This window comes from Cibotium barometz, chromosome 5 (genome assembly GCF_041138505.1).
Source record: "Cibotium barometz isolate CiBa-2024 chromosome 5, ASM4113850v1, whole genome shotgun sequence".
Taxonomy (NCBI): domain Eukaryota; kingdom Viridiplantae; phylum Streptophyta; class Polypodiopsida; order Cyatheales; family Cibotiaceae; genus Cibotium; species Cibotium barometz.
This window is the reverse complement of record NC_141050.1, coordinates 62,936,074-62,960,381: the sequence shown is the minus strand read 5'-3', so window position 1 is coordinate 62,960,381 and position 24,308 is coordinate 62,936,074.

The window sequence follows — 24,308 nt, the reverse complement described above, 5'->3', positions numbered from 1 at the left end:
TGGAATTTCTCCCTCACTCCTGCCCATGACCATTTTTTGACTCTTTAGCCCATGATTGAAGTAAGTTTACACTTCCCATCTCCTTTTGTTCGGCTCTAGTCCTCGAGTATTGAGCTCTTATTTCCTTAAGCTCAATTCTCGTAGCTGCCATTCTACCTTAATCCTTTTTAGATCTAATTCTACTTCCTCTGAGGTTGGGAAGAATACTTGACTAGTCCTAGCTACGCTTTCCATGTCTCGTCTCATCTTTGGGGGGTGCCAGTGTTGTTTGACAGTGTTGTACTTGCCTTGGACCAATTCCAGCATTGGCTGATAGACCCATGCCCACAGATTGCGCCTCTTCATCATTGCTGATTTGGAGACCAAAAAATCCCTGGTCTATATCAATGATATCACTGGATCTAGTAGGGGAGGGTGGTTTCTCCTTTTCCCCAAATCCAAAGTGTCGCAGCCCTTCTTCCATGGATTCCTCACTACTAGCTTTGACGGTGGTCAGATTCCTTAAGACACTAAATTCAATGCTTTACTAAGTGGCCAAAGTACATGTGAATACGATTTGATAAGCTATTTTTCTACCTCGATTAAATTATGGTCACGTATAGTCAACTCATTTCTGAGGCCATGAGATTGTAGTGGAGAACAGTTCACGGCGTGAAATGTCAGAAAATTGTTCATGTCATGAACAATTTTCTACACTTTCATGTGTTTAAATGTTTTTCTTTGGACTCAGAAATCCACATTACCTTGTTATGATTTTCACTACTAGTCTCGAGAACTTCCTTAAAGTGCACATTCGACAGTGCATCAGAGTTAGCAGCGCATCTACATCATCAAAGGCTTAAAGGTTGAACGGTTGACTGGAAGCACAAGCGAAAGCAATAGCAACTAGAAGCACAGGCAAAAACGATAGCAACTAGAAGCACAGGCTATGACATGGTAGAAACGTGGCCATGACATGGCAGTTAATTGCCACATCATAGCCACCTTGGCTATGGACATGGATAGCCAATTGCATAAAACGCAAAGCTTAAATTTCATTCTATTATTTAAATTATACCATTTCCTAAAACTTACATAACTTGATTTACATTCCTTCCACTTTTGTTTTCTCTACACATCAAAAAATTACAAAGACACTCTTAGAAAACACACACACACACACACCCATTTTTTAATCTACACACACACTTACATACAAATATATATATATATATATATATATATATATATATATATATATATATATATATATATATATATATCTCTCTCTCTCTCTCTCTCTTTCACACACACACACACACACTTTGTTTTTCTCTACACATTAAAAAATTACAAAGACACTCTTAGAAAACACACACACACACACATTTTTTTTCTCTACACACAGACTTACATAAAAATATATATCTTTCTCTTTCTCTCTCTCTCTCTCCTCTCTCTCTCTCTCTCTCTCTCTCTCTCTCTCTCACACACACACACACACACACACGCACACACACACACATGTTTTCTCCACACACAATGTTACATAAATCTCTCTCTCTCTCGCTCCCTCTCGCTCCCTCTCTCTCTCTCTCTCTCTCTCTCTCTCTCCCTCTCTCCCCCCCCCACACACACACACACACACATTTGTTCTCCACACACATCTTTTGTTTACACATGCTTCTCTCTCTCTCTCTCTCTCTCTCTCTCTCTCTCTCTCTCTCTCTCTCTCTCTCTCTCTCTCTCTCTCTCTCTCTCTCTCCCACCCACACACACACACACTTGCATAAAGAATACACATCATGAAAAAAAAGGAAAACGTTTTTAAAAAAAGAGTTCAAAGGCTATGTTGTTTGTGAAAAAAGGAGAGAGGTGGGAAGATTTAAAAATTGGATGCATGAGAATTTGTCAAGATTTGGACTCAGAATCTCTCATACCCATATTGCTACACTATTTACTAGGCCAATGGTTACTTCTCGTTTGCCAGTGTGGTTGTTCTTATTGTAATTAAACTATATACAAGCACTGAATGACAAATGGCATTTTTGCAATGCACCCTATAGTCTTGACTACACGATAACCCCTCCCACTAACAACAAGGGGCTTGCTATCTATCCTCACCCCAAGAAGAATAGGAAATATATAAATTTCTTATAAGATAAGAAATATAATATATTACCTATTGTGGTAAGGCTGAATGATAGATTAATAGTAGAGAGAAGGGACCATTCCAAAGAAAAAAATAAAAGAATGATAAAAAAAATAAGATATTTTACCATTTTTGGTCAAAATTAAAAATTAAAAAATTTCACTTTTTTAAACAATGAAGTAAATTAGGTTAATCCTAACCCTAACCCTAATGTAAACGGTAACATAAAAGATATTTGGTAATCATTTATTTAGGACCTCCTAACAAGTCTCTCTCTCTCTCTCTCTCTCTCTCTCTCTCTCTCTCTCTCTCACGCACATGCACACATCTCTATCTACTCTCTCTCTCTCTCTCTCCTCTCTCTCTCTCTCTCTCTCTCTCTCTCTCTCACACACATCTCTATATCTCTATCCCTATTATGGAGGCCAAAGTTAGTTTCCCCAACAATGAAATGACTTTGAGAAATGGAAAAAGCTTTGTGAACAAGGAATTTCTTATTAAAAAATGTTTACCATCATAGTTCTCTTCTTTAGAGGCGATCACAATTACAATAGATAAAGAGAAAGGTGTTGCCCTTGTTCCACTACAATACGTAGAAGGTAAGGACCTCTACCTCCTTGATGACCTAATATCTCTTACATATGAGGTATGTGTAAGCTCAAAATCCAATACATCAATCGGTACCTCTAATTATGTGAATATTCAAAGTTCAAATGCATACCTCTATGCATGAAAATCAATTATGCATAATATAAAAATCAATTTCTCTATGATTACAATGAATATCTTCAATTAATCTAGGATGATAATTCCTAGAATATGGTAGGAAGTCCTCTTTTCATGCTTTGAATGAAATTATTTTATGCGTCATTTTTATAAAAATTTTGCCATAGCTCCGCTGCTATGACTGATAAATCTCAATTCTTCTAAAGGATAAAGCTTATCATTAAGAAATAATTAGAATGATCCCTAATTGGATCAATAATCCATAATGGATTGAATCATCAATATTCATGAAATACATAAACTAAAAGCATAGAAAAAAGCCATTAATTTGGCCTCAAGTATAGATTAATCTTGGATTAAGGAAAAGCTTCATTTGGATTGAGAATGGGTCATGAGTATGACCATTTCTTGAGTGAGAGAGAGAAATTACATAAAAACCATTTGAATTAAGCATAAATGGAAATTTATGTAATTCTTAACTATCATTAATCAATTAACTTTAATAGCATTCATCAAATTAAGTAACTCTTCACCACCATTCATCAATTAACTTCAATAGCATTCAAAAACCATTCCAATTAAGCTTCTCAAGCTTGAGAGGGGTTGAGAAGAGAGAAACATTGAGAAATTATAGAAAAGATCAAAATTCACCATTTACCTTACAAATTGCTTGATTCTTTGTTCACGGTAGAGGCCCCCAACCAATCAATTGGTTAAGTATGTTGATGGAGCCACCAATGGGGATTGAAGAAAGAGGGAAGCTCCAATTTCTTCAATTTGGAGAGAATTTTAGAGAATAGTAGAAATTAGCATTATTTCAGCATAACTCTAGTATAGTAAAATTCTTCTATTTTTTTCAAAGGACTCATGTTCTATTTATAGAAGAGGGAAGCTCTAACCAAAGCTAACTGAATTCCAGAATTTTGCAAATTCAATTTGGTTGAATTTGGACTAGATTTGGATCTAGTTTGATTCCTTTTTTATTCGGTTTGGTTCCATTTTGATTTGGTTTGATTCAAGAGAGAGGAGAGATAAAAATATCACATTATTTTTGAGTTTAAAACTCATTCAAGCATGTGAAATATGCACCTCCTTTAATGGACTCCCCTTTCTTACATATGTGTCAAAATGGAATCATTATACCCAAAATATCTCATATTTTTAATATTGCTCATAGTTTTTTACTAATAAACCTTGTACATTTTCAACTCTTCATCTTATGTGAGCATTTACTCATTTTTGGATACCCAAAAAATATCTCATATTTTTAATATTGCTCATAGTTTTTTACTAGTAAACCTTGTACATTTTCAACTCTTCATCTTATGTGAGCATTTACTCATTTTTGGATACCCAAAATATCTCATATTTTTGATATTACTCATAGTTTCTTACTAATAAACCTTGTACATAGTCAACTCTTCATCTTATGTGAGCATTTACTCATTTTTGGGTATCTTCTTTTACAAAATTGGATTTATCTCCTCCCTACACATGGATTGATCCAATTGGCCCATAGGAACCTTAATTGGACCATAATCTAAAATTTTTGAAAATCTAGACCCTTAGGCTAAGGTCCTTTATACCCACTTCCAATTAATTCCAATTGCACATTGGAAAGTTCTTTTTGAATTTCTGTTTCAGGGGAATTCATCTTAATTATATGAGATATTTTTCTATCCAGAAATATTCAAAATCTGAATATTCTCTCTCTAGAATATTTTCTCTCTCTTTGCCAAAACAGGCAGAGACAAGATCTCTTATATTTCTGAAGAGGGAATTGATTACAGTGGAATATGCTGGACATTTTGAGAGACTGGGGAGGAATCTTACATTGATACCCAAAAAATAACTCATATTTTTAATATTGCTCATAGTTTTTTACTAATAAACCTTGTACATTTTCAACTCTTCATCTTATGTGAGCATTTACTCATTTTTGGATACCCAAAATATCTCATATTTTTGATATTACTCATAGTTTCTTACTAATAAACCTTGTACATAGTCAACTCTTCATCTTATGTGAGCATTTACTCATTTTTGGGTATCTTCTTTTACAAAATTGGATTTATCTCCTCCCTACACATGGATTGATCCAATTGGCCCATAGGAACCTTAATTGGACCATAATCTAAAATTTTTGAAAATCTAGACCCTTAGGCTAAGGTCCTTTATACCCACTTCCAATTAATTCCAATTGCACATTGGAAAGTTCTTTTTGAATTTTTGTTTTCAGGGGAATTCATCTTAATTATATGAGATATTTTTCTATCCAGAAATATTCAAAATCTGAATATTCTCTCTCTAGAATATTTTCTCTCTCTTTTCCAAAACAAGCAGAGACAAGATCTCTTATATTTCTGAAGAGGGAATTGATTACAGTGGAATATGCTGGACATTTTGAGAGGCTGGGGAGGAATCTTATATTCACTCCCACTTGAAAAACGCGAGATGTCCTCATCTCGCAAACTTGGGATAATTTCGCAAGATGCATGAACATGAGACTTAGAGAAAAATTTAATTAAGATTAACCACCAAATAAAAAAGTCTCAAAGAGAGTAAGGGTCAAGACAAGAACAAGATTTAAACTTTATTCATTCTTGGAACATATACAGTAAAGATAGAAGAACTCTTTACACTTCCATAAGCCCGTCCATCATATGATCACAAAAGCAGCACTCACAAGCTACGCACGTATAAGGTAACTCATCTATGGGAATAATTCTGTTGGTTATTGCCGCACCTATCTCAGTGGTATGAGGTGATCTAACAAAAGGACCTCTGAGAGGCAAGCCAAAAACGGGGTAAAGGCATATCTTCTGATGAGGAAGAAAACATGCCAGTAAGAAGACCCGCTCAGAAAACCCAAGATGCCTTGATCCGCTCAGAAAACCCAAGATGCCTTGATCTCATGACGCAGTAGTATCGGGGACCCAAACCCAAAGCTTCAATAACCATGGCCAAGCGGACATTGTTACGAAAGTGCTGCTGACCCCAGGGTGTTACCCTAGTTATGTCTTGATAGGTCCACCATTTGGTCTGAGCTACAGAAGTTCCTAGGTGAGGAAAAAGTGAGCGCTCATACAGTTCTATAAAATCTTTCTTCACAAACTCGCTTGCGTCTTGAAGGTGAGAAATCATCATGGATAAAACCAATTCCTGTTGCCAAGCCATGAAGGAGATTAAGAAAGAAAGGAGATCGATGGAAGTAAGATTACTGTGAGCGACAAGTAAAAGTTACGACTTATATAAAGGAAGGAGCTAGCGTAACCTAGAAGCCAACCGTATCTTGCCACTGAAGTTTTACGACTGAAGTTTTACCGTCTTTCCATGATTTGGTTTTGGCACATATTTCTATAAGAGGCATTAAGAACTTTGAGATGAGGAGATAAAAGAAGTTCGTAGGCTAAGTCACCTACTTTCTTTGGTCCACAATATCTGGGGGATAACTACTTATACTCCCCTAGAGATAAAGAAATTCTTTTGGTCCGTATTCAATTGAAGACCATAACTATTTCTTTGAATTCTCTGACTGTCCTCTTCTTATCTGTATATTGTTTCTGTCGATCCTGGGCAGCGTTTATATCTTTATGAATTGCTTGCATCTGTTGCTCTAAGTCGCCAAGCATTTGATTGGTCATCTCGACCCTAATCAATGGGTTGGACCTAGTTTAAGCAATCTTGTCCGAGAGACGGACCCTGATTAGATTGGTATGAAGGAATTGGTCTCTAAATTTGGGTTTCAGACTTCCCAGTGCCCTTTTCATGGTAGGAGTCGGACAGTCTTTTAACTGATGACCAAAACCTTGGCATCCAAAACACCGGTTCTCACTTCTGAACTCATTGTTCTGAATCCTTAAAATAGGTGGGCTCCTGATAAGGTATTCTGGGGAAGTGTCTTCCCTTTTTAAACAGAATCTTTCTTTTATTTTAGAGAGGGAATAATTTGAAGATCATAATGGGAGATTCTTACTCCTGTATACCTCGAAGGCTGGGGGAGGAATCTTACAAAATTTGTCAAGGAGAAGCTACATCAAGCTCTGGATCATCAAATCTGCAAGTGACTTTGGTAAAATAGAGATTAAGCATTCAATAGTTGGTCAAATCTTATGTTTTTGGGCTTGATCTTCTACTAGACTAACTGCTATCCATTCCCTTGAAAGGATTTGAGCTCATTTGAACTCTAAGGCACCAGATTTGGCCTCCCCGTACACTCTATTTTTTGCACACTAAACAAGAGATTAATCTCACTAATTAGTGATTAATTAGCACTAATCACTATATTTTGGTGCAGTTGATGGTTCAAACTTACCATTGGGTATCTGATACAGATCTCTATCACTTTAGATTGCAATTGGAAGTTGGTGTGATGTCTAGTACAAAACCAACTATCCTCGGCTTTATGCAAGTTTTGGTGTATTCATGCTTGTAAACTTGTTGTAATCATCATTAAACACCAAATTGGAGTTGTAAAAGGGTAGACACTACCCTTTTAAGGGTAGACACTACCCTTGAATCTTGAATTAGATCAAGAGGTAAGGCCCCCTTCACATCATCATGAGCATTGCACAAGAAGTAGCTAAATTCAACGGGGAGCAATTCCATACATGGCAAAAAAAAAACCATGTATTTTCTCATGAGGAAGAATTTATGGGGGCTAGTTGAGGGAATAGATGAATGTCCAGAGGAGAATGGGGAGAATGAGTGGAAGAGAAGAAATGAGAAATCATTAGGACTCATTGCACTTAGCTTAAATGATGAAATCATTCACCACATTATAGGGATACAACAAACTAAAGCTGCATGGGATGAACTTAACAAATTATTTGGCACTCAAGCAAAGAATTCAAAGATAAAGCTGCTAATGCAATTCTACAAACTTCACATGAAGGAAAGTGAACCTCTAACCACACACTTGAACAAATACAAAAGCATCAAACAATAACTTGCAGCCATTGGGAAGAAAGTAGAAGATGACGAGGCACTAGTAGTGCTTCTAAAGAGTGTGGACAAGAGAGAGTATGAGAACATTGTGGAAACCTTAAATAATGTACCAGATTTAAAGCTGCATGAGATAAAAGGAGCTCTACTAGAGAAAGAGAACAAGGTCAAAGAGAAGAAAGGATTGGACCCAACAACTGGAGAGGAGAAAGCACTCTACACCCAAGGAGGCCTCGCACGAGGACAAAGATGAGGAAGAGGCAGGGGAGGACTAGGGATCTTCACTTGCCCCACAACTATGGGAAGCCAGGACACATGGCTAGAGACTACTAAAGCAAACCAAATGAAGAAGGATCGGCATTAGCAAACTTCATGGAGACTCCTAAGGTAGAGGAGTCACAATATCTTCTTTGAGAGAGGAAGAGAGAAACCCAACAACCCAATGTAACTTGCCCCAATAGAGTAAGACACCTCTGAACTACCGATGATGTAGGCCACGTGGTAGATGTATGTGTGAGCACTTTAGTCAAAGTTACAGGCACTTGTAGTAGCCTTGGACACAGAGAGAGAGAGTGTCAAAGGATTATGAGTTAGGGACTTGAGGCACTAGTCAAAGTTACGGGCACTTGTAGTAGCCTTGGACACAGAGAGAGAGTGTGTCAAAGGACTATGAGTTAGGGACTTGAGGCACTAGTCTTGCAGGCTACCAAGTAAGAAGGTGTGCTAGAATTATTCACTTGAGGGGAGGTGTTGAAATATGCAAGTGAATGGGTGTGTGCAGGAACAAGCCCTTAGCTAGAGATTATAAAACGGAGTCAGTAAGTGAGTGGGTAGCAGTGAAAAGGTGGGAGAAATCTACTGGATGAGAGAATCAAGGTTAGCATGAGTGAATATAGGGGTGTGGAAAGATTCTAGGAAAAGGTGCCCCCATATGTAAGGGAGGTGGCACAAATCAAGGAGAAATCAGTGGGAGTGGGTGCTTGGCACACCTTGTGGATGTAAAAGCTATAAATTGAGGCATTGGCCTAAAGAGAGAGAATTTGTTGGTATTTAAGTATCCATGCCTACATTATACTATTAGATTAATTATGTACTAATATTACCTTAATCACTTTCTAATTACTTGCTAATCAAGTTGATTCTTGCATTTGATCCACCATAGCTCATCACACTGCTGTAAACTTAACATTCGATTTGGCATACGTTCGCACGTAGGATCAGGTCATTGACATCTTTACAAAGGCCTTGGGAGAAGCTCTGTCGATTTCGAGATATGATTGGAGTTCACGGTGTTAGGCAAAAATCTGAGAAGTGTTTTGAGCTTGTGTACATATGGGATGCATGGTTTGCAAAATAAGCTTTGCCCTGAATGATGATCAGATGTGCATTAATGTTAAGAAAGCCACAAGCAGAATTGATGCTATGCATGAGGAGCAACACCAGAAGTCTATGAATGATGTTGATGCTATGGATGAGATTATGGATGCTGTGATAGATGAATTTCTTATTGGCCTTGATAAAGATGAGCATACAGGAACTGAGGTGTGGATGCTTTGGCAATGGTGCCTTTTGAAGGGGGGTTTGTTTTGCCTATAGTGGTTGGCTTTGATGGTGATGTTTCTTATGTTGATGGACAAGAAAATGCTATGGCACAGCAAGTCTTTTTTGATGAAGCTTTCATCAGTTATTACCCTCAGCAGGAATTGCTTCACTAGTTCTCCAATATTGGTGTTGACCATATCAGTGATTTTGGAATTGAAATGAGGCAGGATGCTATGTATGTCAAGAGCTTTATTTCCAGGAGTTCTTATGTTATGTTGTGGGATGTGAGATGGCAAACTATGCCCTTGGAAGATGACAGTATTTCTTTGATCACATGGAATAGAGATGTTTTGATTACGTTGTATGATGCTCAAAGGATTAATGGAGGGAAACGTGGTCATATGCTTTTTGCTGCTGATCATGAATGATTCAGCAGGCTAGGGGTTGGGCAAAGTATGTTAGGCAAAAATCTGAGAAGTGTTTTGAGCTTGTGTACATATGGGATGCATGGTTTGCAAATAAGCTTTGCCCTGAATGCCCTGGCAAATGTACAGAGTGGGTGGTTTTATGTTTTTTTTTATGAGCTCTTGGTGATGCCTTCATGTGAAAGTATTACGGGAACCCCGAATGTGATGATGGTTGGTCAATCTGGGGCTGATTCTGGATGCAGAGATGGCACTCCATTTTTAGCAAGTATGTGATGATGATCGGCAGTGCATGGGATGGCACCGACTGCAATGGTCGAGTTTTGGTAATTATGATGCAGCTGATTGAGAGGTGTGGACGGTTCTTGCATTTGTTTTGGAAAGTTATGGATGCCGCACGTGAACCTGAAGCACAAGGTAATGCAAAGGGTGATTGTGGCCATCTTCTAGGCTTTAGAAAAAATAAAAAATAATATCAACATGGCCAGCTTGTTAATAGCCACATGGAGGCTTGCCTTGCTGCCCAGCGTGAAGCCTAGAAGGTTGGCGAAGAGGATGAAGAAAAAGGAGAGAGTGGAGTCGGGTCTTGAAGGTGTGGTTGCCGCCTCGTAGAGGAGAGGCCTCTCAGGTGAGCATACAGGCGCGAAGGAAGGGAATAGAGCCTGGAGCGCAGCGAGGGTGGCCTTTTGTTTGTGTGTGGCTAGGCGCAGCGCAGGCGCTCTTGTGAGCGGGCAGAGCCAACAAAGAGAGAAGGGAGCAGAAGAGGGATGGGCGACTTGTTGGGGAGCCGCCTAGGAGTTAGCTGGAGGAGCTAGCAAGTGCTGCTGTGCTGGTGACAACAGAGGCTAGTCGTGGTAGAGGAAGTGATGCAAGCCGCCTTTGGTGACGGCTGTGAAGCAGCGAAGGATGGCACCTGATGCAGGGTTGTGACGACAGTGAAGTGGGGATGCTGCGAAGGCTGGTGACAAAGATGATTGAGGAGGTTGGTGGCAATGTGGAGAGAGAACGCCGCTGGAGTGAAGGGAAGGTTGCGACAGTGTGGAGAGAGTTACAGCTGCTGGCGGCGACTGGGAGACGCCGATGCACAGGGCTGGCGGCCGATGACTGGAGCAGTGAAGAGGATAGGGAGCCGCCTTGGTTGTGTTGGCGCTAGCTAGTGGTGAAGAGGTGAGAGGGACTGGGGCCTCTGGTTTTGAGCCGCTAAGACAGAGCTGGTAGCACGCCAAAGAGAAGGAGGTTTATGGCTGGCGCAGCCCGCTGCAAAGACAGAGGGCTGGCGATAGTGTGAAACGAGTTGAGGGAGCTGTGACTGCAGGCGAAGACGGTAGAGGTGCTGATGTGTGGGCTGGAGACAAGTGGGCTCACCTACGACACCTGGCTGTGCTGAGCTTGAGGCTGTGAGACTAGGGGTGGCTGGCAGTGAAGCCGTGAAGGAGGGATAGCAGTTTTGCCAAGAGAAGCAAAGACCGGAAGAGAGGCTTGGTTGTCAGAGGCATTTTATCAAAGTTTGGGAGGTGAAGGGCTATAGAGGCATGGTCTTTTTTCTTGTTTTCACCTCACAATGGGATGGAGTTGAGCTTGATGGTGGGGAGTGTTAAGATGTCAAGCTCAACATGTGCTGACACTCAAGAGGCGCCTACGTGATCGTTTGACATTTACATCACTGGTAGGTTTGGTAGTTGGCACCGACATATCTTTGCCATAGATTCTATCACTGGACTACACTAACTAGTCCATAGCTACCCACTCCACTTTAGCGTGTTCACATTATGGACTGCTTGTATATACTCTAGTATGTGTGTTAGTCACTTTATCTCTTGGTAGACCTCTTTTGTTGAAGAAGAAGAACAACAATTTTCAGCCTCTCACCTTGTGTGTTCTCTTCGAGGGTTTGTGAGAATGTGTGTAAGATCCCTCTGCCCCTCCGCGCGAGGCAAGGTTTCTCACTCGGGGCCTCGCCCTTGAATGTCCGGGCATGAGACTAAGCTGGTGGTCACTCCAAAAAAAACAAAACCGGGAAAAATTCCCATGCTCGAAAAGCAGGGACGATTCCACCTTTATGATTTTTTTTAAATAAAAATTTTTCTAACGTGAACAATTCTACACTATCCTTCAACTGAATAAATCAGATAGAAGGAAACTATCACTAATATAATTTGATCATTTTAGTAAATTCAACGCTTTTTTCCTGATCAAGGTCAGGCACAGTCGTTGATCCACTTATTGAAAAATTTATCAGAGAATTGTCTAACTATTCGAATCTTAGCGTAATTCTAATATTTTTCAGTTTGATTATTAAAACTCCACTGATTCCAGCCTAACCCCATCCGGCCCATGGGTTAGCCACCACCCTACCACTGGAATCAGTGGAACCAAACAAGTACTCACCCACCCATAATTGAAATGCCTTTCTTAACTTTAGCTTTAGAAAACAGATACGCACACACTCCTCTTTATTAAACTTTAATAAAAACAATCCTTGATAAACAATTTACGGGTTATACATGTCATACTTCAAAATTTCTCATTGAGTCTTTGTTTCTCAACAAAACAGTATCACTCTAGACTCTCCGTTGAGACCAGCGAGTCAACAACGAGATCTAGTGATAGATTACAAAAAACATAGGTCCATCATATAATATCTTCCTCGACATACGCATGGATGTCCTCGGCACCGCGAGCCCGTGCATCGCCTGGTCAGAACCCTCCAAGATCCTCCTTAGGTGTCCTGGTACTTCACTCAGGGACCGCTTCATCGGCCCTCGTCCATCGTACCGGAAGCGCACCATTTTAACCATACCGAGGCTGGCCAAGACCTCGGCAAGCCTTGCCGCGTGAGCTGTCCCTCGAACACTCCCCGCCAGCTGTTGCAACCGAACTTCCCTTAGATAAACATATATGCCAAATGCTCCCTCTAGCATTCTGGCGTAAGACAGTCTTTTAAGAAGGCAGGGTTTCTATGTAAGTTTACAGTTTTGATTTTGTTTGAATACCATGAGTATGTCTTAAATCCGTATCTCATTACTTCTAGATCCAGTTTTCAATTCTAAACAGAATTCCTCGAATTCTGTTAACTTGATCCTTAGATCAAAATCATAAATCTTAACTTAGTTTCAGATTCGGTGTGGGTGATTTGGGTACATTTTTCCTGAACTGGTACATCGTCATTGATTGAAACTGACGAAGGAATTAGGTCTTGGTCAATAGTCTGAGTCAGAGTTTAGGTCCTAAAATTATCTTTCTCGAAGGTACTATCTCAATTTCTCTTCTTTTTTTTTTTCTAAAATTTATTTCAATGAATATTTGTTTACTGATTTCAAAAACATGGATTTCTTGAGGAATATTTATTTACGTCGATCTCCGATTAAAATTTATCTTTATACATACTTCTATGCATTAAAATCAAATATGATAAAAGTAACATTTTTATAATAAAAATTTATCTTTTATGCATACTTCTATGCATTAAAATCAAATATGATAAAAGTAACACTTTTATAATAAAAATTTATCTTTTATGCATACTTCTATGCATTAAAATCAAATATGATAAAAGTAACACTTTTATAATAAAAATTTATCTTTTATGCATACTTCTATGCATTAAAATCAATTATGATAAAAGTAACACTTTTATAATAAAAATTTATCTTTTATGCATACTTCTATGCATTAAAATCAATTATGATAAAAGTAACACTTTTATAATAAAAATTTATCTTTTATGCATACTTCTATGCATTAAAATCAATTATGATAAAAGTAACACTTTTATAATAAAAATTTATCTTTTATGTATACTTCTATGCATTAAAATCAAATATGATAAAAGTAACACTTTTATAATAAAAATTTATCTTTTATGCATACTTCTATGCATTAAAATCAATTATGATAAAAGTAACACTTTTATAATAAAAATTATCCTTTATGCATACTTCTATGCATGAAATTTAAAAATGATAAAAGTAACACTTTTGATATATAAAAAAATTATCCTTTATGCATACTTCTATGCATGAAAATTAAAAATGATAAAAGTAACACTTTTGATATAAAAAACTTTCCTTTATGCATACTTCTATGCATGAAAATTAAAAATGATAAAAGTAACACTTTTGATATAAAAAATTTTCCTTTATGCATACTTCTATGCATGAAAATTAAAAATGATAAAAGTAACACTTTTGATATAAAAAAATTATCCTTTATGCATACTTCTATGCATGAAAATTAAAAATGATAAAAGTAACACTTTTGATATAAAAAAATTATCCTTTATGCATACTTCTATGCATGAAAATTAAAAATGATAAAAGTAACACTTTTGATATAAAAAATTTTTCTTTATGCATACTTCTATGCATGAAAATTAAAAATGATAAAAGTAACACTTTTAATATAAAAAAATTTATCCTTTATGCATACTTCTATACATGAAATTTAAAAATTGATAAAAGTAACACTTTTATGTTAAAATAATAATCTTTTATGCATGCCTCTATGCATGAAAATCAATTATGCATAATATAAAAATCAATTTCTCTATGATTACAATGAATATCTTTCAATTAATCTAGGATGATAATTCCTAGAATATGGTAGGAAGTCCTCTTTTCATGCTTTGAATGAAATTATTTTATGCATAATTTTTATAAAAAATTTGCCATAGCTCCGCTGCTATGACTGATAAATCTCAAATTTTCTAAGGGATAAAGCTTATCATTAAGGAAATAAATAGAATGATCCCTAATTGGATCATTAATCCATAATGTATTGAATCATCAATATTCATGAAATACATAAGCTAAAAGCATAGAAAAAAGCCATTAATTTGGCCTCAAGTATAGATTAATCTTGGATTAAGAAAAAGCTTTATGAAAAGCTTCATTTGGATTGAGAATGGGTCATGAGTATGACCATTTCTTGAGTGAGAGAGAGAAATTACATAAAAACCATTAGAATTAAGCATAAATGAAAATTTATGTAATTCTTAACTATCATTAATCAAATTACTTCAATAGCATTCATCAAATTATGTAACTCTTCACTACCATTCATCAATTAACTTCAATAGCATTCAAAAAAACCATTCCAATTAAGCTTCTCAAGCTTGAGAGGGGTTGAGAAGAGAGAAACATTGAGAAATTATAGAAAAGATCAATATTCACTATTTACCTTACAAATTGCGTGATTTTTTGTTCACGGTAGAGGCCCCCAACCAATCAATTGGTTAAGTATGTTGATGGAGCCACCAATGGGGATTGAAGAAAGAAGGAAGTGCAAAAAACTAATGAATTATTAATGAATTCATAGTTCTTGGCTTAGGTGGAGTAGAGTAACAATGCATAAACACTATATATTTTTTCAACAAGGGGGAGGCTTCTATTTATAGGAAAAATTGAGCTCCTAACCAAACAAACTGATTCTAGAATTTTCTAAATCAGTTTGGTCAATTTTTGACCATTTTTAGGTCAGTTAAGCTAACTTTTTGGAACTAGACTTGAATGAGGAGAGAGGAGAGATGAAATATCTCAATTTTTATGAGTTTAAAACTCATTCAAGCATGTGAAATATGCACCTCCTTTAAAGAATTCCCCTTCCTTACATATGTGTCAAAATGGAATCATTATACCTAAAATATCTCATATTTTTAATATTGCTCATAGTTTTTCACTAATAAACCTTGTACATTTTCAACTCTTCATCTTGTGTGAGCATTTACTCATTTTCGGATACCCAAAATATCTCATATTTTTAATATTGCTCATTACTAATAAACCTTGTACATTTTCAACTCTTCATCTTATGTGAAATATGCACCTCCTTTAAAGAACTCCCCTTCCTTACATATGTGTCAAAATGGGATCATTATATTAAAAATATCTCATATTTTTAATATTGCTCATAGTTTTTTACTAATAAACCTTGTACATTTTCAACTCTTCATCTTGTGTGAGCATTTACTCATTTTTGGATACCCAAAATATCTCATATTTTTAATATTGCTCATAGTTTCTTACTAATAAACCTTGTACATAGTCAACTCTTCATCTTATGTGAGCATTTACTCATTTTTGGGTATTTTCTTTTACAAAATTGGATTTATCTCCTCCCTACACATGGATTGATCTAATTGGCCCATAGGAACCTTAATTGGACCATAATCTAAAATTTTTAAAAATCTAGACCCTTAGGCTAAGGTCCTTTATACCTATTTCCAATTAATCCCAATTGTACATTGGAAGATTCTTTTTGAATTTCTGTTTCAGGGGAACTTATTTTAATAAGATGAGTTATTTTTCTATCCAAAAATATTCATAATCTGAATATTCTCTCTCTAGAATAATTTTCTCTCTCTAGGCTAAAACACTTAGAAATAAGATCTTTTATATTTCTGAAGAGGGATTTGATTACACGGGAAGATGTTGGACATCTTGAGAGGCTGGGGAGGAATCTTACATTCTCTCCCACTTGAAAAACGCGAGATGTCCTCATCTCACAAATTGGGGATAATCCCGCAAACAGATCGGCTTCATTCTCCCAAGTGGCATCTTCAAAAGGATAGAACTTCCATTTTACTAATAATTCTCTGAGAATTCTGTTCCTGAGAATCTTTTCTCGAACATCGAGAATTTCTTCAGGTTGGAGTTCCATCTGTCCTTGGGTTGAAGAGGTTAGGATTTCATCATCAAGCATATGATTTGGGCTTGGCACATATTTCTTTAGAAGGCTTACATGAAATACATTATGAACCTTGAGATTGAAAAGATGCAGGGGGGAAGAGAGCTTGAGCTCTTGCAAGCACACACACACACTCACAAAACCCTAATAGAGAACACACAAGGTGAGAGGCTGAAATCTTCTTCTTCTCTACTCAACACTCAACACACCATATACAAGAATAAGAGTACACTCAATATGAAAGGTACTCAACCAAATACATACACGGGTTCTCTATAGTGTGAACCCGACTAAATGAGCTGGCGCTTTAACTATGCCAGTCTCTAGAGTGGCTGTCACACAGCCTGTCATCCCACTGGCCGCATATCACCCAAGATCTCACCAACCATGCCAGTGGTGTAAGTGCGGGGCCTATCCCCCAGGCGGGTCATCAGTGTCCACCGCCTCACTAGAGCTCGATATCTCAACACTCCCCCTCGAGCTCAACTCCATCTCATGTACACCAACAAGCGAAGCCCTGAATCTGCGGAGCTTCTCTGTACCCAATGCTTTGGTGAAGATGTCAGCTACCTGATCCTCTGTGCTGACATAAACAAGGTCAAGGTCTCCTGCCAAGACCTTCTCTCTCACGAAGTGGTAGTGGACCTCTATGTGCTTCGTACGAGCATGAAAGACTGGGTTCCTGGCCAACTGTATACTACTAATGTTGTCACAGAAAATGACAACTTGTCTATCCACTGATAGACACAAATCTCCAAGTAGCTTCCTCAACCAAGCTACCTCACATGCTGCCATAGCAGCTCCTCTGTACTCGGCCTCTGTACTCGATAGAGCAACCGTAGGCTGCTTCTTGCTACTCCAAGTCACAGCAGCACTCCCCAAAGAAAACATGAATCCACTGGTAGATCTTCTATCTGAGATACTACCAGCCCAATCAGCATCTGTGTACCCATGTACACATATCTCTGTCCCAGTCTCATAGAATAGTCCACAATGTAAAGTAGACTTCACATACCTCAGTATGCGTCTCACAGCATCCAAATGCGGTTTCCGTGGAACCTGCATAAACTGACTCACCAACCCAACAGCATAGCTCAAATCTGGTCTGGTGATCGTCATGTAGATCAAACTTCCTACTATGCTCCTGTACATAGTAGGATCCTCCAAGATCTCTCCTGAATCTGCACTCAACTTGCCATTCTGATCCAATGGCACAGAAATAGGCTTACAGCCTGTCATACCATACTTGGACAACATGTCCAAGCCATACTGTCTCTGCAGTAATCCAATACCATGTGGTGACCTAATCACCTCAATGCCCAAGAAATATCTGAGCTCCCCCAGATCCTTCATCTCGAACTTCTGTCTAAGCAAGATCTTTACATCAAAGATCTCTGCATCATAGTCCCCCGTAATGATCAAGTCATCTACATAGATGACAACAAGCACAACCCCTCTATCACCATGTCTCACATACAATGAGAAATCTACATTGGCTACATGAAAGCCAATAGTGACAAGATATTCAGAAATCTTGTCAGACCATGCTCTTGGTGCTTGCTTTAAGCCATACAAGGCTTTCTTCAACCTGCAAACATACTCGGGGTGACCCACATCCTCATATCCAGGTGGCTGCAACATATACACCTCTTCTTGCAAATCCCCATGCAAGAATGCATTCTTTACATCCATCTGATGTAAAGACCATTTCTTTGACGCAGCCACTGCTATCACAACTCTCACCGTTGCCATCTTGGCAACTGGGCTGAAAGTTTCCTCATAATCAATCCCATATGTCTGCGCATATCCTTTGGCTACCAATCTAGCCTTGTACCTGTTTATGCTTCCATCACTGTTATGTTTAACTTTGTACACCCACTTGCATCCAATGGCTTTCTTGCCTTCTGGCAATTGCACTAAATCCCAAGTTTCATTTCCATATAGTGCATCCATCTCCTCATCCATAGCTTTCTCCCAACACACATTTCCAATAGCCTCATTAATGCATGTGGGCTCAACAACCTGCACAACCTTTGCCATATATGCATAGTGATGTGCCACATAACCATCATAGGTAAATCTCTGCACAGGATTTCTCACTCTCCCAGATCTTCGCAGCTTCTCATTCATGGCTTCCATAGCCTTCTTTACACCAGGTGTTCTCATAGCTGGGATCCCAAGCTCCTCATCAAGGCTCATATCTGAGCCACTAGACTCTCCATCAACATGAGAATGCCCTGCAGAAATGTCAGGCATACCAAGGGGCTCAACCACTTTCTCTTTTCCTTTACGTGAAGTACTAATCACATTTGCAGGGCTGGTATTATGACGCAGCCTGCCACTACATGGTCTATCAATAGACCCACTAGATGAGGACTCTCCTGGTCCACTCAAAGACTGTGATTGCTGACCTGCATTCTGTGCAACCACACTTCCACTCACATCAGCCCCAACAGCTTCTTTTTCAGCAGCATACCAGCTGCTCATCTCATCAAATACAACATCCCTGCTTACCCTCAACTCACGTGTAGCAGGGTTATAACACCTGTATCCCTTTTGCTCAAGGGAATATCCAATAAACACACATTTTTCAGCTTTCGGATCCAGCTTAGTTCTCAGCTCATCTGGCACATGCACATATGCAATGCATCCAAAGACTTTCAGATGAGACAAATTTGGTTTTCTGCCAGTAAACCTCTCCTCTGGAGTTACATCATGTATGGCTGCAGTTGGAGTCCTGTTCATGATGTATACTGCTGTAGAAACAGCCTCAGCCCAATACCAATGCGGCATATTCTTCTCTTCCATCAATGCTCGTGCAATCTCAGCAATGTGCCTGTTTTTCCGCTCAGCAACTCCATTTTGCTGCGGAGTGTATCTGCATATAAACTGTCTCCGAATACCATTCTTCTTCAAAAATTCAGAGAACTCATTGGAGAAGTACTCTCCCCCTCCATCTGACCTTAGGCACTTTACATATTTCCCTGTTTGCTTTTCAACCAAAAACCTGAAATTCTGAAAGTGAGTGAACACCTCACTCTTCTCCTTCATGAAATATACCCACACTTTTCTTGTGTGGTCATCAATGAAAGTGACATAGTACCTGCAGCCTCCCATAGACACAGACTTCGTAGGACCCCATACATCTGAATGCACAACATCTAGTGCATTTCTGCTCACATATCTGTTACGTGGAAACACATGCTTTGTTTGCTTCCCAAATTGGCATGCTTCACATATTTTCTGCATACCTTCCACCTTAAATTTTGGCAGCCCTGTCACGATTCCTTTTGTCTGCATAGACTTCAATCTCTGAACATTTACATGTCCAATTCTTTTATGCCATATGTCTGTGTCTGCAACAACTCCTGAACCATTTGCAAACATCGCAGCACTCATTTCAGGCATGTCTACATTCAACGTAAACATTCTGCCCACTCTGTTGCCTTTTGCAACCAACCTGCACTTGTCTTTGAAATCTTCAACATAACATCCATCAGGGTTAAACCGAACCTGCAAACCCTGCTCAATCATCTGGCCAACTGAAACCAGATTCTTTGTTATGTTTGGTACATGAAGTACATCTGCAAGGTACTTCACTTTACCATCCTGCATAGACAATGGCACATCTCCAACGTGGGCAATTGGATGAGCAGTGTCATCCCCTGTTTCCACAAAACCTGGTCTTTCCGGGTTTTTCATCTCCTTGAACCACTCCCCATGACTCGTCATGTGGTTCGAAGCGCCTGAATCCACATACCATACATTATCTTTTTGTGCTGCATCAACATTTTCAGACATGGCATTCACAACATGCTGCATAACAAACAACCTTTCATTATCCTCATTATTTCTGCTTGAGGATGCATAGTTGTTTTGCTGCACTTTCCCATTTTGCATGTCAGCCTGCTTCTTATAACATTCTGACTGCACATGTCCAGGCTTACCACAATAATAGCATTCACGTGCATCATTATATTGCCTTTGCCAATTTCCACGGCCTCTTTGACTCCCCCTGCCTCTGAATTTGCCTCTTCCACCTGCGTGTTGTTGTTGTTGTTGATTCTGGGACTGTTGTTGTTGCTGCTGCTGCTGGCCATAATTCTGATTACCTGTTCGGCCACCTCCTTGACCGCGTCCACGGCCTCCTCTACCTCGTCCTCTTCCTGAACTCGTGTAGAAAGCCTGTTGCTCTGAACTGTTTTTACTTTGTGAAGACTGTTGGTCTTCACCCAAGTTCTTCTCTTCGATAATCAGCATAGACACCAAATCTGTAAAGTTGGGAATGTTTTCCCGAGTCTGAATAGATGTCTTAAACGCCTTGTATTGTGGCCCGAGACCACGTAGACAGACTTCCACCTTGTCATCATCATCTACTGACACACCAATAGATGCAAGGGATTCCACAATACCCTTTATCTTCAACGCATAGTCATTCACAGACATGCTCTTTTTCTCCACAGTATGAAGTTCATTCTTCAACTGTATCTTACGTGCCTTGGTGTTTGTTTCATAAAGCTTTACCAAGGTGTCCCACGCCTCCTTGGGGGACTTGGCATCCTGAATGTGCCCAATCATGGTGTCCTGTATACTAATGGAAAGCCAATACATTACTTTCCTGGCTCCTTGGTTCCAGTCTTTAAACTCTTTCACATCTGCAGCAGTCGGATTTATATCCGGTATCTCCGGTGCCTCTTCATGCTCACCTTCTATGTAGTCCCAATAACCTTTTCCCATAAGGAAATTCGTCAACCTGAACCTCCAAGCATGGAAGTTATTCTTGTCAAGCTTCTCAGCCACAATCTGTGTTATGCCATCATTAGACATCTTGCCAAACACACAATTTTACCAGAAACTGCACTCTGGTTTTTCCTGCACAAACTGTATTTTCTGCACAGCGGTACTGCTATCCACTCAAATGTCACAACCAGTGACCTCAATGCACATACATACACCCAATGGCAACTGTAGACCTCTTTGCAACACCCACAGTGTCTGCACAGTCAATCTGTCTTCCTGCAGTTCTTAAAACAGAGTTCTGCAGAGAATCGATGACTTACCCGCAGTGCTCGAAATCGCCTGCTTTCTGAAAAACGGAGGTCCAGACGCGCCCGAAACGCGTTTTCGGCTCGAAAATTGTAGTCCGTAGGACTGTATAGTTGCCCTATAGCTTCACTCCTGTAAGATCCCTGTTCCCACCGAGCAACGGATTCGGGTACTGGCAGCAGAAGTAGCGCTTCTCGCGCGGGACAGGGGTCCCACACTCGGGGCCTCGCCCACGGATATCCGGATAAGAGACTAGTCCGTCGGTTGTTCCAAAACCGAACCCGGAAAAACTTCCTTTACCGGAAAGCACGGGCGATTGCAACTGTAAGATCCCTGTTCCCACCGAGCAACGGATTCGGGTACTGGCAGCAGAAGTAGCGCTTCTCGCGCGGGACAGGGGTCCCACACTCGGGGCCTCGCCCACGGATATCCGGATAAGAGACTAGTCCGTCGGTTGTTCCAAAACCGAACCCGGAAAAACTTCCTTTACCGGAAAGCACGGGCGATTCCACCAGGATAACTTTTTACTCTAACGTAGTCAAGATCATTTCTGATCGAGATGATCCAATTACATTTATAAGGTACTTAGTCAGTTCAAGGAAGAAACTTGCACTTGGATCATTGGGATCAACGCTTTTTTCCCCATTCAAGAGGCACAGCCGTTGATTCCTATCCATAGAACAGTTACTATCCGGGATTTATTTTTTTTTCTATCGTAAAAACAAAAGTTTGAGTCTCGATTTACGGATCCATCAGTCCAGCCTAACCCCATCCGATCCCATGGGTTAGCCAACCGCCCAACCACTGTAGTGATGGGATCCAATTAAAAATTTGGTTAGGTTTTGTCCCGGGTACCAAGGAAAAGAGTTCCAAGGCCCCCTAGCCGGATGTTCATGCAAAATAAAACTAGTCACACCACTCACACACCCAATATGAAATTGCCTTTTTCAACCAGATTCAACCAGTTTAAAACAATCCTTTAATAAAACCATAGTATCATTGATCACCATCTTCCAATTTATCCAATTGATTCTTAATTTCCCATCATTCCTTCATCAGAGTATCTATGGCATCATTGGCAACTAGAACGCTCAGGAGCCGTTTCGATAGTTCCTAGCCCATAATACTTGGCAATGTAATCACTTAACAAGATGGACTCTCGTTGAAGATCAGCAAGATCAACCAACAGATCCATATAAGGAGCCATGGACTCATCCATTGAAGACCAGCAAGGTCAATCAACCAGATCCATGCTCGATTTCAGAAAACAACTCCAACTCTATTCCAATATCTTCCTCGACGCACGCGTGGGTATCCTAGGCAACCCAGAGCCCGAGCACCGTATGGTCAGCACCCTCTAGGATCCTTCGCAGGTAACCTAGCGCTTCACGCATAGGCCGCTTCCTTGGCCCCTCATCCACCGTACCGGAAGCTCACCATTTTAATCGCACCGAGGCTGGTCAAGACCTCGGCCGACCTTGCTACGCGAGACGTCCTTCATTGACTCCCCGTCAGCAGTTGCAACTTTCTCATCACGACCTTAATCACAAGACGGTCAAAATGCTCCCCCCAGCATTCTTGACATAAAACAATCATTTACAGACAGCATTTACAAACAGTTTACAATACAATTTCTATTTTAACTTTCATTTTGCCACATTATCCCTCTTCAATCTACATTACTTATTCCATATTCCATTTATATGTATACTCATCCCATCACATCATTTCCATCTCATCACTTCAGATTCCCTCACATCACAATCGTATATTCACATCCATACATCCACAACTATATGCGTACATTCACATCTACATGCATATATCTACATCCCTATGCATACATTCACATCCACATTCACATTCACCTCCATACACCTTCATCTACATGCATACATCCACTCCACATTCACATCCACATCTATACATCTACATCTACATGCATACATCCACCTCTACATCCACATCTACGTCTATACACCTACATCTACATGCATACATCCACCTCTACATCCACATCTACGTCTATACACCTACATCTACATGCATACATCCACCTCTACATCCACATCTACGTCTATACACCTACATCTACATGCATACATCCCCATCCACATCCACCTCTACATCTATACATCTACATCTACATGTATACATATACATCTCCATTAACAACTACATCTACATGCATACATCCATATCTCCATTCCCATCTACATCTATACATCTACATCTACATGCATCCATCCACCTCCACATCCACATCTACATCTACATGTATACATCCACATCTCCATTCACATCTACATCTATACCTCTACATCTACATGCATCCATCCACATCTCCATTTACATCCTCATCTACACATCTATTTCTACATGCATACATCCACGTCCCATGCATACATCCACCTCCACATTCACACTCACATCCATACATCTACATCTACATGCAACATCCACATCTCCATGCATAATAAAATTCTTTTAATTAATCTAGGATGATAGTTCCTAGAATATAGTAGGAATTCCTCTTTTTATACTTTGAATGAATTTATTTTATGCGTAATTTCTATAAAAATTTTGCCATAGCTCCGCTACTATGACTGATAAATCTCAATTTTTTTTTTCTAAGGGATAAAGCTCATTATTAAAGAAATAATTAGAATGGTCCCTAATTGGATCATCAATCCATAATGGTCTCTAATTGGATCATTAAGAAAACAATTAGAATGGTCTCTAATTGGATCATCAATCCACAATGGTCTCTAATTGGATCATTAAGAAAACAATTAGAATGGTCTCTAATT